This window comes from Andrena cerasifolii, chromosome 9 (assembly GCF_050908995.1).
Source record: "Andrena cerasifolii isolate SP2316 chromosome 9, iyAndCera1_principal, whole genome shotgun sequence".
NCBI classification, from domain to species: domain Eukaryota; kingdom Metazoa; phylum Arthropoda; class Insecta; order Hymenoptera; family Andrenidae; genus Andrena; species Andrena cerasifolii.
In genome coordinates this window covers 12,144,332-12,161,587 of record NC_135126.1, presented here as the reverse complement: position 1 = coordinate 12,161,587, position 17,256 = coordinate 12,144,332, and the positions used below count along the sequence as shown (strand labels likewise).

General features: G+C 50.5%; 1 protein-coding gene across 1 annotated transcript in view; it reads left to right on the top strand.

The window, feature by feature from the left end:
• The window catches only part of LOC143373268 (irregular chiasm C-roughest protein), a 280,817-nt gene that overhangs the window by 91,099 nt on the left and 172,462 nt on the right, over nt 1–17,256 (top strand). Inside the window, exon 3 of the mRNA XM_076820370.1 lies at nt 17,051–17,149. The gene's annotated coding sequence lies outside the window, so the exon portion shown is untranslated. The remainder of the gene's footprint in view (nt 1–17,050; nt 17,150–17,256) is intronic.

Sequence of the window (17,256 nt, the reverse complement as noted above, 5' to 3'; positions counted from 1 at the left end):
AACGAAATTTGTTTCCTGCTGTTCCTATTCTCCCCCGCTTTTTGTTCCTCTCTGTTCACTTGTTTTTTGCTCCGAGCCGGGAGAAACGTTTTGTCGACCGAGCAAACAGCCAGCTAAACTCGTCTATCCGGTGCTCCCGAATGCCAGCCCGATGCAGAAATCTCTCTGGCCCGCGCGTCTGTCCGTTAAGGATACTTTCCACTGTCAACGTTGTCGCGCATCGGATGGAAATTTTGAAGCGTCTTGGAGCCCTATCTCGTTGCTAGCGATCCCTCGGAATCCTCCTCAGCCTGGCAGCAATCCATCGCCGGGCGTATTGCTTGGCAGGCACTAGATCCGAAGCGGTTCCATTTATTCACCGCCCCGGACGGTGCATTACCGCGATTCCCTGCGAGCGATCCGACATCAGTATTCGTGTCGGTGGACGTCCGAGCCGGCTACGCCGCCGCACGCATCCCCTGTTATGACTCATTACTTCGGCCCGTATATACACGTTAATGGCCCGACAGAAGGAGGCGAGCTGCGGACAGCGGACGCGACCGGGTATAATCACTTACGCCTCCGCCGTTGGTCGGGCAGCGGTGGTGGCGGCGGTGTTGGTGGTGGCCCCGAGACAGAGGGAACGGACTGGGGGTGGGCGCGGAGGGCTGACTCACTGAGCCCCAGTCGTGCTGTCACGCACGTGACGTGTTGCGCGATTATCATAGCGAAACCTCGCGCTGGCGTGGCCGACACCAAGGAAAGGTGACACGCGACACATTTTCGAAGGTCGGACATCGCGCCGTAAACTCGTGCGGAGGGGCGGGGGGAGCGGAAGGCCGGCAAGGGTTAAAGAAGAACCGGAAGAGGCTAGGGAGCGGATCGAACAGGGGGTGAGAAGTGTAATTACCCGGCACGTGCGCGTGGGCGGCGTTGCGGACGGTGGACCGATCCTCGTGAAGGCTAGTGCTTTCATTTTAAATCGTCACAGGAGGACCGACCAGTGTGGATTTATTAATTCGATAACATCGATATTTACATTGGCTCGCGGGCTTTTACTTAACGGATCGTTTACACGCGGCGATATTCGTTAATCGCGTTGGCCGAGCAAACATTACCCACGGCGACCGCGTGCGTTTACCGAATCGTATATACATCTGGCTTTGTTCGGACACGGTTTTTAGTGGTTCCGTGCCAAGCCGGAAGTGTTCGTCGCGTGTAACGACGTAGACACGGGCAAATACGAAACGGGGGAGGATGTCATTATGACGTGAAAGTGAAAACGTAAAGGAGGGTAAATATTTGGGAACGATCGACCCGCGGCGCACTTCATCACCGTACGATCGATGTTAAATCGTCCCTGGGTAATAGCCGAGGAAGCAGCCACGGTCAAGTTTCCATGCTCCCATGTTCCCTGGCCGAGGCCGGTAGCCTCTTTGTACACCCCTAATCCCGATTCATCGATGCGCCTGTAGCAGGAACTACTGTGTAAATATTAATAACGCATAGAGGCGGGTAAACTTCGGAACTGTTAGTGGGCTAGCCGGTGTGCCCGTACAGGCGGAAGTATATTTAGTGGTCGTTATATTCGAGTTAACGCGGTAAACGTCGTTAGGGGAAGCCGGTGCCCGTAACTTGGTACCCTCGCGGAGGATTGTTAAAGGACATTATCGATCGAATCGGCCGTGGAATCGACTGCGTACAGCCTGATCCAGAGTCCCTTCGGAATCGCTGCCGCGCGTGTACGCACGCGGGTTCGCCGTGCGTCCTTGGAGATCAATTTCACGATCCCCCTGGATCTCGATGAACGATTTATTAACAGTGCGCGTGAGATTCAACGATAACGCGTGCTCGATCAGCGAGCAGAATCTCGTCATCCACCGCTCGATAATCGGGCAGAGAGGGAAGTTTGTATCGGTGCGTGGGTCCACGGCACGCGATGCATCCGTTTTTTCCCCGATTCGTTTCGTTTTCAAACCGTCGATCGAATCAATTTGCCAGCTTCGTCGCCGCCGCGGACCGTGTGTATTTCGTGTTTATTAAATGCTCCGCGGCGAGCATTTGCATGGGAATGTTGAAAAATCCAAATTGCCCGAATTATCTCGCAGCACGATCGTGCACCGGCTGCTGCCACTCTCTCTCTCTCTCTCCTTTTCCCTCTCTGCTTCTCTCTCTCTCTCTCTCTTTTTACTTTCCCCTTAATGTATTTTCGCTTGGCCGTGTCTGGACGAGCAGGAAAAAAAGGAACGAGATACAGAGGGTAGGGAGACAGGGCGCACAGTGGCCGTTTAATTGTGCGCACGTTCGACTGTGCATAATATTTTTTTCTTCCTCGTCGCATCGCGGCTGTCAATCAGCGCGTTTCAATCAATATTCAGCAGGAGTCCGCTGGCCCGTAAATCAGTATCCACTCGGTGCACCGAATCGCTTTCGATCTTGGAAATTGGTGAACCGCTCGGTTCTGGACGCCCGACCGATAAGTCGCGGCCCGCACGCTCAAACGCGTACATATTGGACTTTCATATTTTATGCGGAACATGAACGATGAGTAACAAGCGGCCGCGCAGTTGTCCTGGACCAGGCGCGCGCTCCGCGATAAGATACTTCTGACTTACGAGCCCGCGGCTGATACGTTCGCCTGGTTATGCTGGATAGTGACTTTATCGCGAGCTTGACGCGCAATATGGCCGTGCAGAAACGTTTGTCGGTGGCGTTTCGAAGCTGGCAAGCGAGGAACAATTGCATTCGCAGCGAGGGATAACTCTCGGAGGCTGTTTGTTGCTTCATCGGTCCATATAGGCCTCGAGCCGAGGAGCTTGGAGCGTTTATCGCAACGTTACGTTGTGGTTTATATTAATCACGGTTGATCACTGGAAATTCCATCCGTAGCATCTTTGTGCCGTTAACCGAAGAATAATGACAGCGAGTTCGATGGTATTCCGACTCTCAGCAATATTGCAAACCTGCGGAGGAATGTCGCATGGCTTTACGGGAGATTTGTCGGTCCAAGCGAGGACTTCAATCTCCTCGATTCACCGTCTGGAACAACGTATTCCCGCGAATATACACGCATTCCTCCGCATATTGGAGGAAAATGGGAAACGCCCGACGTTGGCTACGCTACAACGTGTTCTTCCACGCATCGACAAATATCAGCGAAACTTTTGCCCGTCTCCTACCCTCCCTCTCTCTCTCTCTCTCTCTCCCCGGGTTTCTTTCGTTCACCAGAGGTGCAAATCATTCACGCCACCAGCTGCAATGGGGGGGACCATCGCGCGAAATCCAAGGGAACTCGAGTGTACCTACCTCACCCAGAAGATTACGCTCTTACGTCCATGGAGGGTGTCATCTGCGATAAAAATCTGAAAAAATTGGACGTCGTTGAATCTTCTTGCGACTTCTTTCTCAGCCGGTTCGCTCCCGACTCCAGCCACTCCACGTGTCTTCTTGAAAGTTTGCTAGGCAACCAAGTCGCGCGTAAGCTACCGTCGGACCTCTTCCCCGAATTCCCAGCAACTCCACTTTATAATAATTCTCGCTCGTGACAAATCGATGTCTCACTGAGTCGTCCACTAGTTCGCCGGCGAACCTCGTTTGAGCAACGACGAGGCACCATGGAAAAGTGGAATCCCCACCGCTCGACAGTGGACACAGCTTCGCCGATAAGCTTCCTCAGATCGAACGTCATTGCAGCACCGTGCCATATGACTAGTTTATTAGCAAAATGCCTGGGGGGACGTTTCACCGGAGTTGCCAATGGATCTGTGAGTGCAATGCTCTGTCATTTCCATTATTAAGCTGCCGTTGGCGGTGCATATTCCGTCGCGGTCCACCGCCGTGGCTCCCAGACCAGACTGCGCCAACTAATTGCCGCGTCTTGACGAGCTTCGGGTCGATCTTGCCACGTTGTTTCGGGGTCCCGTGCTTGTTCGCCGGCTGGATCCCGCTCGCGAGCATGGAACCCCTCCGCGCACGCCATGTCACTATTATCAAATCGGCAGTTGCAGTAGCCTCGAGGGGGAATCATTTTTTACGATCGTTCGTCCTCCTTTATGTTCTGCAAACGACTGAAAAGCTGTCTGCGCATTCTCCCCCGATAACTACTCGTCGTTTCGAAGCACCGTCGTTGAATATATCACGATCGCGGTTGTCCGTGCACGGCAACCCGTAGTCTGAATTGATAATCCAGATTATGTGTCGAGATCCATACTCCAGACGACGCGACAGACATTTTGAGAAGCGCCGATTAATTAGATTCGCTTGGTGCACGGCTATAAGTATCTGTCCCCACACGACGCGGCATTACAGATAAGAAGCTGGGTTACTTGACATCCAAAATAAATAAAGAGAAATAAATAAATAAATAAATAAATATAACTTCGTTAAGTATATTTTGCTACCAGACTGGTAGGTATCACTTTCCGCAGCAGCTTAAAATATCTGTATCTCGTGAAACGTTAGGTAAAGCGTGGACAAATCCACGCGCAATGGGCGCGGTAGCAAACGAAAGGTGGAATCGCGCGGACCCTGTCGCGGCCAGAATTTCCGCGACATTGCCCATTTATTGGCACGTAAGTTCTCCGGTCCTCTTGGCGGGTGAACGACGTTCGACGTGGGAGCGGTTGATTTATCGACAGCACGCGTCCAGCCTAGACACGATTTTCGGCGGCGAATCGAATCGAAACGCGAATTAATCGCGGAAAAGCGAGCGTTGGGAAAAGCGCGGGCCCGCTCGTCCGTAGACGATTTTTGGCCAATGTTCGCGGCCGCGATTGGAATCGCAAATAGCCCGTGCGCGGGTTCAACTAACGCCGGCCCTCTCCCACCCTCTCTCTCTCTCTCTCGGTCAACTTATCCGATTGTTTTTGCGGCCATTGTGCCGCCATTACCATCGAACGGTTTCCGCCGGAAAGTTTCCTTTTCAGGAGTCGCCCGAGTTTCGGAATGGATGGCCCGATGGCTGCTTACGGCCCCCTGCTTCGCTTTCCCGGCGAAGGCAAATTTCCCGATCGGTCTTTCTGCCCGCCTCCCCACCCCCGCCCGACGGTCCCGACGGCCACAAACAGAACAACAAAGAAAAAAAGAGGAAAAACCAACCGATAGACATTGATTGTCCTCGCGCGGCCCCGGAATTCGATTTCACGTCCCCCGTCGGCGTTGTTAATTGATCCATTTACGATTTGACGTCCGACCAAAGTGGATTCCCAGCGGCTCGCGACGCTGCAAATATTTTTCTAGTCGATCTGTTTCGGGGATACCGTGCATTCTTTCGTCGTGGATCGAGGAGTTAACAGGGGAATCTTGCGGGAGCGTGGAAATGGCTTCGTATTGTAGCGTAAACCTTCTTTGAAGTGGGGGATTAGCCAGCGCAGTGAATTTGATAATTTATTTGTGCAATGTAATCGACGGACTGACGTCGGTCCGCCCATAGAAATGGAAATACCTTTTGACGCAAAATCCTCTGAAGCGGGTAACCATATTGGTTTACTAATGTCAATTGCTCGCGGCCATTGCAGCTCTCGGAAAGAAGGGACCAGAGTTCAGCTCTGCTGTCTGCTCAAATAGTCAAAGTTAGCCAAGTAGGTGCACGGACGTTTTCTGTAGCTCGAATAGCAGATGTTATTTGAAGAACGAAGCTGCTTGGGCTGCCCAAACGAACTACTTAAGCGATTCAAATTCTCAACGTCCAAGCATTTCGAGTAGGGGAGACCGGGGCTAGTTGATTAACGAGGTTAGTTGACTAATTCCCTTTAATTTTTTGTATTATGTTATAAATTATGCTGCGATTCGCGATATTGAAGCATATGAATGACTATTTAATATGTCACCGTGACAAAAACTTGCCTGTTCTATCGGTGAGAATGATAACTCTAAAAAGATCGGCGGGAAGTAAATATTTCTGTTTCGACTATTTATGAATTTTTGTTCTTTAAGTATTGCTTGATGTTTTTTCATGAATATTTTGTGGAAACGTGATACATTGACTATAATTTAGGGTATTTTATTTTATCCGGTGCGTGGAGGTTTTGTACGTACGACCCTTAACATGTTGACAATGTCGGACGGGGTTACTTGACTAAGCATAGGAACAGCACTAAAAATTACACTTCTTATCCTCAAGATGCAGTCGAGGTAAAGAGTTTAGCTGCTCAAATCCACTTCCCCCACCACAAATCCCTCCAAACTCACCCCTACCAATTTTACACCCTATCCTCCCTTCAAACTCTCAGGCTTTCCAAATAGACCATAACAAACAAGTAGAAAATAATTACAGTATCTAACACCATGATACTTAATAAAAAAAATAACACTGTGAAGGAGTGAAAAAAAATCAAAAAAATTTGTTGGTCGTAGGATATACATGTACGCCTTTCGTATACTATATTTATGGAATTGGCTGCGCATATATAAGCCTTTCGCAGGCAAAGGGTTAAAACTGAAAAGTCAATGTCAAGTCAACTAACCCTATCATATTTGTCTACTAACCCCACAGTCGGAGTTTGTTGACTTATTCGTCTCACTACTCTAAATATAATAACTACGACCTAGACTCAATTAAAACAATTTAAATAATTAAGCCTGTATACCTAATGAAAATTGTAAACTGTTGGTGTGCGACAAGTCAATAAAATACCAATAGTCTATTTATAAAAAATTAGAAATGTTAAAAATTAGTCAACTAGCCCCGGTCTCCCCTACCTAAAGCAAAACGATTCCACCTTGAACCGAGTATACCGTAACATCGTTACGTCAATACGATTTACGCGTACCAATACGCAAACTCGCGCTGGAATACACGTTTTAGCGTACAACAGTCCTGTTTACGAGGTCGTTCTGCCTCCGATGTTTCGCGCGTATTCATTTCACGTTCGTTTTGAAAGACCTTCTCGCATTATGCGGCGAAACACATCGGGACAGCCTTTACGGCTTTCGTCGGAAAGCTGTTTTCCCAGTCACGCGTCCTCCGCGCCGCAGCCTCTCCCATCTTCGTCGTGCAGAAAATCGCGTTCCTTTCGGCGCGTCTACCATCCCCAGTTTACGACGATTCCCGGTGCCTCAGGAATGTTACCACCGCCACGGCCACTGTTTTTCCTGACTCTCCATAATGAAGTTTCTCCCTTTCCACGGCCGATAATTGAATCCTTCGCCGTTAACCGTCGACGTGGCGGCCGCACACCGCCGCAGCATCCATCCAGCGCCGGTGTAAATCCTCTTTCATCCCCCGGGGAACAAAAGACACGAGCTGGCTCGTCGAAGCTCGCCGCTTGCCCGAAATTCCCGGCCGAAAATGTTTCACGATTTTACGACGCCCGAACGTGGGGACGAAGCCCGTTGCCTGGTGGCGTTTAACGTTCACGGGATTACAGGGTCCGTAAACGTTTCCGGTGGTCGCTTAAGGGGTAAATCCTCGGTGTATTTAAGCCCGATATTACTCACTTCGCCGTAACACTAATTGCAACCGGTGTCCGCGGTTAATTAAAATTTACTTTCTTCGTACAGGGCGGCGAGCGTCGGGGGTACGGTGGTGGTCGACATCGCTGTCGCTGGGAAACTGCTCGCACGCCGTTCTCGTCATGGGAAGTCGTTGGTTTCACGGATTTTCGCTTCGCGGGGAGAAACGAGAGGGAACGCAAGGATCATGGAGTTTTCAATTTCAGGATAATTGTCTTTGGTGGATCTCTGACGTGGATGGCCAAGGAGCGAGTAATCCGCGTAAAACCAACCGTCCCGTTTGTTCAAGTTTCAGGCAACGGTGCATCGAGCGCTGGAACGGCTCGCTATAATTCCGTGCAAACAGAAAGCGTTGTAAAAGTTTTAAATAGCGGTGGCTGAATTATCATCTCCTCTTACCGGCGGGCAAAGAACGTTTGCCCTTTGCAATGAAATATTTTCTGTGGATTCGCCGCCATTCCCAACCCCTGATTTCACTTGGATTCCATCACGCTCGCGCCCCATCCACCGACCCCTTCTTTCCGTCGAAATGATCTCCCCGAATCGCGAGACCCTTTAAGTTTCCAACTTTCCACCGATCGCCTCGACCTCTTATTGGGTAACTGCGACTCGACCCGCCAGGAATTCCACGTCGAAGCCGTGAGGTTTCCGGCGGAACGGGGTGGCCAACCATTTTTGGCCGCTGCTGGCTTGCGTCACCTGCCCTGATCTCTTTTTGACACTCTCCCGCAAAAATAACGGAATTCGCTCCGCGACCAGTTTTATTCGCAATCATCGAGCGTTGGAAGGGAGAATTCTTGAGTGATTCACCCCCTTGCTTCGCGCGCCGAAACATCCGACGATCGGATCCAAAAAAAGATGCCCAAGGTTACCATTTATCGATACCAGATCCCTCGTTACGCGTCTGGAGACGTCTCGCCCAACTCCCACGCGATGCATAAACGTGAAACGAAATTTCCAGTTCGCGGAACGGTCGATTTCTCTCCCGGCGTCGGGGCGCTCCGAAAGCTCTTGAAAGCTTGCTCCTTGCCTGAGAAACGTGGCGTCTGGCGGAAAGGGTTAACGCGTCGACCGGAATTAAAAAGGTGGGAAGGAGTCGGGAGGGGTTGAGCGAGAATTCCGAGGAAGCAGCTGATCAGTTTGAACTCGTAGGGTTGGGAGTGTCTGGCCTGGTTATTTTTGGAGCTCTCTCCGCGAAGAGCGCGAGTAAAGGAAGCCGAGAACGTAGACGGATGGAGGGAGCCCCAAGACGGACTGCAAGCCGAATGTCTCACGGATTTCCGGACAGCGGTGCCTTCTAAACCGCGACGGAAATAAAACCAGAGGGGGAGGGTGTTGTACGTGATGTCCTCTACGTGAGTCGCACCTAGAAAAAGCCTCTGCCCTCCTCGCGTGCACGCTTCAGTTTTGCTCCGCGGTCGGACTACGTCTATTACCGTTCGAAGCCAGAAGAAACGGAGATTTCGTCAACTTCTTCCCTCCGCACGCCTATCTTTGGAGCAACGAGTTTCAAGCGTTCCGTTTAAGGGGTCATGCTCTTTCAGGAGGCCGAAAAAAGGTGGACTTTGGAAATTTTTTACTCAAAAGCTGTAAGACATTTCTCAAAAAATCTTTTTTCTTTTTAAGGATTGATCTAGTACCGTGCATCGTAATTTTTTTTATTTAAAAGTATTTATCAATAACTAAGTTATTATCCATCACTCGAAGGTTCTCTGAAAGACAAGGCTTTTGCGGTGACCACTGCTGCTCGAAAGTCGATCATCTAAAATAAAAAATTCAAAAGAATTTACTTATTATATTATATTATCTAGTATTTGAACGAAGGATTTTTCGAAATATTGATTTGGGAAAAAATGGTTGATGTCTAAAGTAAAAGTTTCAATTTTTATCATAAACCGTGCCTGATTTTCGTCAATTAAAAGAAAACTAAGCATGGGGTAAAAAAATCCCTATAAATAATTTAAAATAAATATTTTTACATAAAAAAAATACGATGCACGGTACTAGATGCATCCCTTAAAAGGAAAAAAGATTTTTTGAGAAATGTGTTACAGCTTTGGAGTAAAAAATTTCCAAAGACGGGGCAAGTAGAAGTTGCGGGTCGTTCGATTCGATCAACGAGTATTAACGAGTATAACGAATGTTATAAACAGGGTGATCTTCTATCGACCAAAACAAATTCCGAGAGTAATTGGAAGCTGTAGCGGCGGTGCCAGCTGGGGCGAGATTTATTCGGTGAAATTCAGCAGGCAGCGACGGCAGATTCTGGATTAGCGTTTGCCTTTTCAAATCTCAACTGCCGTTTAACGTAATCAACAAATGGGACAGCCGATCCGACTGCTTGCAATTGTCACGATAACGTATCGTGCCCTGTAATAACTGTGGGGCGTTCTCGCTGGAGCTCCAAGTCCTCTGTTTCAGTCGCCCTCCATCCCGTTTCCCTCCTCTCCTCTCTATTTGTTTATCTCCGTTCATCTGGATCAGCAACACCGCCCGTGCCGGATTTCGAAATTCTGCCGGTGACAGCTCGTCCCGATCGTTTGACTCGTAATTAAATGACACGCGTGCCCCGTCGTTTACCCCACCCTCCCCGCCCCTGTATATTCCACGAACGCCGCCGGAAATCCATTTCGCAGTGGACTTTGTAACGCAATCGCACGGCTAACGGTCCGTCCCATCGACCATGATCCCTTCCATTCGAGAAACTGAAATCGCCATCTCGACGACTCCTAATTAGTTAGGGGCACGAAACTCAGGTCGACGCGAGACGATGGAATCGGTAACCGAAGGCTGCTCGATGAAAATACAAATTAAGTTTATTACGGGCGCTAGTCGAGCTCGCTGAAATCCGACCGCGATATCGCGGCGCACATTCACGTGTTCAGCTTAATTGGATCATCGTAACGCTTCGCTTGGACTTCCACAGTTGGTTTGTTCTTACATATGTATATCCCTCCCATGAAACCTATCTGCGTACGATTAAACGCGGCCGATCGTCGGACTATGATAATTATTTCAACATCCTCTCCTCGTGAGACTCTCAAAGAGAGTTTCAGAAGGTTTTGCCTCGCCTCGGTCGTAACGAGGCTCGTTCAGAACGCCGGGTTTCTTCTCCGTGCAGCGCGATCCTTTCTTCCTGCATCATTCGCGGGACTGTCGAAAAAAGTTTCGCAAGATCGCGTATTGTACAGGAACGGCGAACGTTGCCTCGCAATCGCAATTTGAGGAACGCGTGGCAAGGGGAAACGGAACAGTTTATTGCCAGGACGTGACAAATCCCACGGACACGTTGCTCTAACTTCGGGGCGCTCATAAAACTCGCGAAATGATTTTATAGGTCGAAGTTTCCGCGGCTTACGACTCCTGGTCAGTTGTCGGGAAAGCAACCCCCTGGACATTGCCACGCCCGCGTACGATTACGTTCCTCTAGTAGCCGCTGCTCTATACATGGGCGGCCAGGCTTCCGTCAGTCTTGTATCACTGGAGAATCACTGCTTTCCAAAACCATTGGCTCTTGAAAAGAAATATAAAATTTCGCAGAAACTCTCGCCCTCCCAATTGGAAGACTACTTAGGCCAGTCGGAAATGGGTGAGCGGAGCAGGAACTTTCATAAAATAGCGCGGAGTTGTCCTCGATTACCCTGATCCTCCCTCCTCTAATCGAGACTCCTTCCACCGTCTGCCCACTTTCTTAGCTGGAAATTTGCCGGGGACGCGTGAAAACGCCTATCCGTTTCGGAGAGTGGCCGCGGGGGCGGAATACCAAGCGGCCCGTGCAGGAAGAAAAAGAAGCGCGGCCACGGGAGGAGGGACAAAGTTTATCGTCCGACAAACGACACTGGCTTCACGCCGACGAAAATATCTCGGAGCGAAGGAATTCGTTACCGCGGGCTCGCTCCTCTTCCCTTTCTTCCCTCTGTGTGTGGCGGCCGCTGTCGCGCCGCGCCGGTCTCGCGCGATTTTTAAGCGACCCTTCGGGCGATCTCTTTGATGCACGCTTTCCGGTACCCTCGCCCTGCTCGCCCACGCCTTTTTTCCGGGGCCAGTTACGTGCACCCTCCTTCGGTGCGTTCGACAGAAATAGTCGGTGCTTCTTTGACCGACGATCGTGCCCGACGTTCACCTTGGATTCCCGCGCTACCCTCCCAATAGAGCTCGCACAGTTACTATTAACCAGCAAAGCGTGTAAGATTGATTTCTTGAAAGGCAAGTCGAAGCGGCGTTGGAATCGCCGGATCCGAGGGTGGCATTTACACGGATTCGTTTGGAATTCAAGACGCGGCCCCTCGCGGCAAGAAAGGAGCACGCTCCGTTCACAGAGCCAGATTTCACGGAACCGTGAAAGCCCAATAAGGGACACTGATCCGTCAAAAGCGGATGTTTACACGCGCCACGTGTCCGCGGCTTGACGGAGGAGAATGCTCTTGATCGAGCGTGCTGCACGTGTCATGAAAATTCGGCGTCACCCCGTTTGGTGCCGGGGAATTTCGAAGATAGACGGGATTCCCAGGCGAGTCTCTTTAAGAAACGAGCGGAATTCCGTGCTATCGAGCGGGCGAATTTATCCCGCCCCACGGCGAGGGCAGTCGAATGTATTGGGGATCTTGCGGTGTCCGTGCAACGAAATACAAAACGCCGGTAGATGTTGCATCCAAGGGGCGCACAGTGGTTCGAGCATACTACATGCTAGCTGGACAAAATTATTTTTTCGCGGTATTGGGTTTATATGGGGTTCAAATTGTTAGAAACAAATCTGATTCGTACCACAGTTTATTATTTCACTAAAAATATCAATAAAATAAAAATATGACTAATTCAATAAAGGAAAAAGAACAAAACGACAGTATTATACTTTAACTATTATTATCAGTTACAACATTATGTTTATTCCTGTAATTTCTGAGTTTTCTGCGGAGTTTTAAAAAAATTTCGAGCCACAGTTGACTCACCTAACATAAAATGGCTATTAAAACAGTGTTTTGCTATATGTTCCACGTCGTTCCAAGCAACAAGGGTTGAATGTACGGAAAGTATAGACTTTCTAGTTTTTTTTAATCACACGATCGATCTGCAAAAATTTGCGAAACTATATTTTGTGAATTTTTTTCGAGTGCGACGCTCGGCGGGAGAGGTAGCACAGTTGTTATATTTCAGACTCTATAATGTAATGCAATGTAATTAACAAGAAATTAATAGTTACAAGGCACACTTATAGTTATAGTTAATCTATAATACGCGCGCGTATAGAGTAATTTTAATAATAAACTGTGGTACAAATCAGGTTTGTTTCTAACAATTTGAACCCCATATAAACCCAATACCGCGAAAAAATAATTTTGCCCAGCTAGCATGTAGTATACTCGAACCACTGTGGGGCGTCGAAGAAAAGATAGGGAATCGAAGCGCGTCGCGGAGAAGAACATGTGGATCGTTCGGTAAAATGTACTTTGGCCCGGAACGAAGAGATCCAGGGGATACCTCGTGAATTGTGGCGACGACTAAGTAATTTTAGGCCACCCTTCCTTTCCGCGGTTCCCCCTCGAGCTTCTTTTTTTCGATCCTCGCATCCGGCGCGAGCACACACGCGCAAATGCAGCGACTGCTGGCGGCTGTTCGACTCTCCCTTTCGCAAGCTTTCAAACCATTTAATGGTTTAAAAAGGAATTTACAGAAATCTGAAAACACTGGTGGTATCGAAGAGCCGAATAGTTCTGCGTCTATGGATCCTTTCTACCCGTTCAAAGTCCCTTAGCCGCCAGCCTTTAACGGTCCAGGAATCCTAGGGCTGGCAAAATTGATGAAACTTTTCAAAGGGTCCCAAGTTTCAATACCCCAGTTTCGTCGCGAGGAATCCGAAGCTGCCAGCTATCCGAGAAGCGCGTGTGCGCGCGCCAGCTGGCTGGTTCAACCCCCATAAACGTCATCGGGTCTAGCTTTTATTTTCACGCGACTCGCGCTCTTCCCCGAGAACGATTCTATTCCCGTTTCGTCGGGGGGGAAGACGCTCGCCGGCTTGGCGACAAAAGACAGATTCCAGCAGCCGGCGATGAAACCCCCTAAAAGGCGACGAAGGCCGCGTAACGAGGGAGTGTCGCGTTGGTATTTACGAGATACCGTGTATCCCCGAGTCGATCGTCGCCGAGATGCGACTCTACGGCGGAATTTCGGCAGGGGAGGTAACGAGCTCTCGGTAGACAGCAGCTCTCGTGTGCAAGGAACGCGAAGCGTCTGGGGGACTGGTGGAGAAGCGCGGTCGAAAAAATCGTAGGATCGACGGGGCGACCTGAGCGGGATCAGACTCTGAAAGCCCGAAAGAATTCGCTTAATTGCCATCCCCGAAAAATAGCGATGGCAAATTCCTGGCAGGCACTTCCAGCGGAAACATGTACCTATCCAGAGATTCGGATGCTCGTCCCTCGAGCCAGCGGCAGAGCGTTTGCGTCAATCCTCCATAGAGACATCTCGCAGGGGCGTTTGACCTCTTCTACTGTCGCATCACTGCGCTACTTCCACGCCAATTATTCTCGCTTAACGCGCGCTGAGATCGTAAAGGAGGCTCGGCGAAGCGTCGCTGGGGAATGCTGTTTATCCAGGACCGAGCGTGATTATGACTCTTCGCGATTTATTACGATACACAGAGCCTGTGCAGACTCCTTCGCGCCTCTGCGGGCGCCAACTATACGGCATATTCGGCTGAGGGAGACGGCCTGGATAGCTGAATCGGTCGGAGCAAGAGACCGGGGGTTCAAACTCCTAAGTTCAATGAACCTGTATTACCCTAAACTTTCGGACACTGTTGTCAACTCACCTAGACTCCACGGAGTCCCGATAGGAAACGATACTCCCGGATGAAAAAGTCGCTGCACGTTCGAATTACTCACGCAAACTCGCGGTGTTTCCAGGGATGTTGAACGCTTCTATGAGCTCGCATTGAAACGCGATTCACGAACGGTTCTCAAGCGCCCGTTTCAGCGCACGGTAATTGGAACACGTCCAGAAACAAACGTCTCGAGCGGCCCCGATGCTCGTTTTCGGCCAGGCGGGGTACGTTCCTTCGGTCGCAGCGCAATTTTCGCCCGGTGATCGACGAGCGTTAACCACCGTTGCTCGATAATTAGGATCCCAGACCCAGCCATAATTTCTCCGCTTACCTGCCCTTCTATCATTGCCTCGGATCTTCCCTGCATATCTAGCGGGCCGCGGCGGAGAAGGGCAGGACGAGCTCCTTCCGCTGCGGGACGTCCGCGTCGGTGAGAGCAGACACACGAGTCGCCGCGGTTATCCGAATTCTGCGAAGCAATTACTCCGAAGAGGGAGCAGCGAAGGCGCTCGAAGATGAATTTCGCGCGGTGAGCCAGCGTTCGCGCCTCTCAACAGGTTGCCTTCACTGGGCAAAAACTTCGCTCCTCCGATGTCCATCTCTCTGTCGATCATGACAGAATCGAACGCCTACCGTAAACTGCAAGGTGGATCGCCCGAGATTCTACTTGGAAGCATCCACCTTGGCAATCGCTGTGCAAAACAGTGGAGGAGACGAAGTCGTATAGCGAGCATTCAATTGGATTCTTCCGGCTCCCGAGCAAATCTGCGTCGCGATTTACGCGCGCGGTGGAAAAACGGTGGCAATTAACGCGGCCGAGTCGCGGCGCGTCCACTCGTCGGCTTCTAATCGGTCGATTCTAATCGTGCGTCCTGGTTCACGCGACCGATCCACGTTTCCGGGGGGTTTTATGGTCGACGGCACCCAAGAAGTCCCGCAAATGCTTCCGTCGTCGGTCGACCACTTGATAAACGGTTAACCCCCGGCCAAAGAGGCTCCCGTTCGCCTCTCCGCCTGGCCGCTGCGTCGGCGAACGAAAGACGAACGCGGAAGGGATGAGAGCCACTGATCCGGACGACCGGTTGATTAACGATCTGACCGCGCTACGCGGCGCTTCCGCGATCTGCGAAGACGGAGAAACGGATTAGGATCGCTAATCGGTTTTGATGCACGATAAATCGCTGCACCCCTTGCTACACGCTCCAGCTGTGCTCCACTGCTCTCTCTATCGGCTGGTTTGTTTTCCACTGGCCATCTGGCTGGTCAACTGCCGCGCCTGGTTCTGTCGTGATTCAGGTCAAGCCCGAGGAATGGCTCCTTGCCCTGGCTGGGCAGCTCCGAGCCAATGAATCGATGAACGGGGGAACGATCTATTTCCATTTTCTTGGCCGTTTCTTGCGACCGTAGGCACCACCGAGCACGCCTTTCCTTCTGGATGTCCCTTGTCTATTTATGTAATTGAGTCATTCGTGCGGCTCTTTCACCGGCCGCCTTATCGTTCCCTGGAACGACAGGGTGGCCTCCCCGCGTAATTAGATTTGCCGATCGATGGCGAGCAAAGCGTGAATCATCGATACGCGAAATTACCTTTTTATGACTTCTGGCGCTGTCAGGGTAAACACCGTGAATCCGAGGTGTCAGTGAGCTGTTGCACCCCCGTGTAGCTTGAAATGATGCCGGCGGGGGGAGTGTAAGTGTTCCACGAATGAATTTGTTCCGTGACAGGTTTTACTGGCTGAGTCATAGTACCCCTACAGTCAGAGCCGCGTAGAGTAAAGACCGAACCGCCGGCTGTAATCGATCTTCACTGTGATACGAATTTCGGTGCAGAGGATTCGAGGCGTTTACCAACAGAATTCACGAGTAGTCGGAGATTTGCCAATCGCGGGGCTGTTTGCAGCCCGCCGAAACGGTCTGGCTGTTTAACTTGGAGTCGAACCATCGTAAAACAGTGGGGCCCCCCGTGGGCGGTGCGGAGGAAAAAGATCGATACCACGATGGCTAATTAAGGAAGAAAGCCGTCCGTATCGGTTCAATATTTATGCTGCTTTTGGCGGCACTGAGGAGCTGAACGGAGACGAGGGTAAAGAGAAAGGGGAACCCGGTCCTTTCGTCTCTCCGTGTTACCGGAGTCCGTGTACTTTCGCCCTCGTAACTAATTTATATTTCATTCCATCGAGATACGTTATACCTGTGGCGATCCTTCACCGAACCGGCCGACCAAGTAAATTGCGCTATTTACCCTGTACCTGATGTTATTTCAATACGCGCACCGGTGTCTGGTCAATCGGGGGTGCGTTTTATGCCGCGGAAACTCATTTCACTGTACGCCGCGCCCGTGCTCGTAACATTGTTCCGTTTATTAGTGGATCACTGCCTCCAGGCAATATCGCTAAATTTTCCACGGCGGCCGCGCGGCTGCTACGAAACGCAATTAATTCATCTCTTTCGCTCTTTTACGTATCAACCGTCGACGCCCGCGTCCACTGCGGTCGCCAACACGATCCTAAACGAATGCTGTTGTATTTCGCTCTTTTATTTCAATGGCTACGGCTTTAATAGACTTTCAGGTCTAATTGCGCCTCGTAAAATTGTGTTAAAAAAAATTAAATTAATAAACACGCCCGGTCGCGCCGCCGGCTTTCGTCGCCCGCGGCTGCTTTGTAAAACAAACTTTTCAATCACATAATGCGATTACGTGCCAGCAATTTACTATTGTTTTTCGCCGCGGTATCGCGATTCTCGGGTTCGTTATCGTGCTCAGAACGGATTTTCACGCAGCGACCTTCTTTATTGCAGGGCAAGAACTGCTGGGAGGGAACCACTCGGAGACGAGCTGCAGGATTCGCGAGGGATACCGAGGATCCAATTATCCGCATGCGAGCAGCCCACTTTTAGGTAAGCTTCTCATTATCCTGTACCGAGACGGGACTCTGAACTCGCGAACTGCTGCCCGGTCAGATTTTATCGACTGCGCCGCGATATTGCATACGTTGTACGCACAA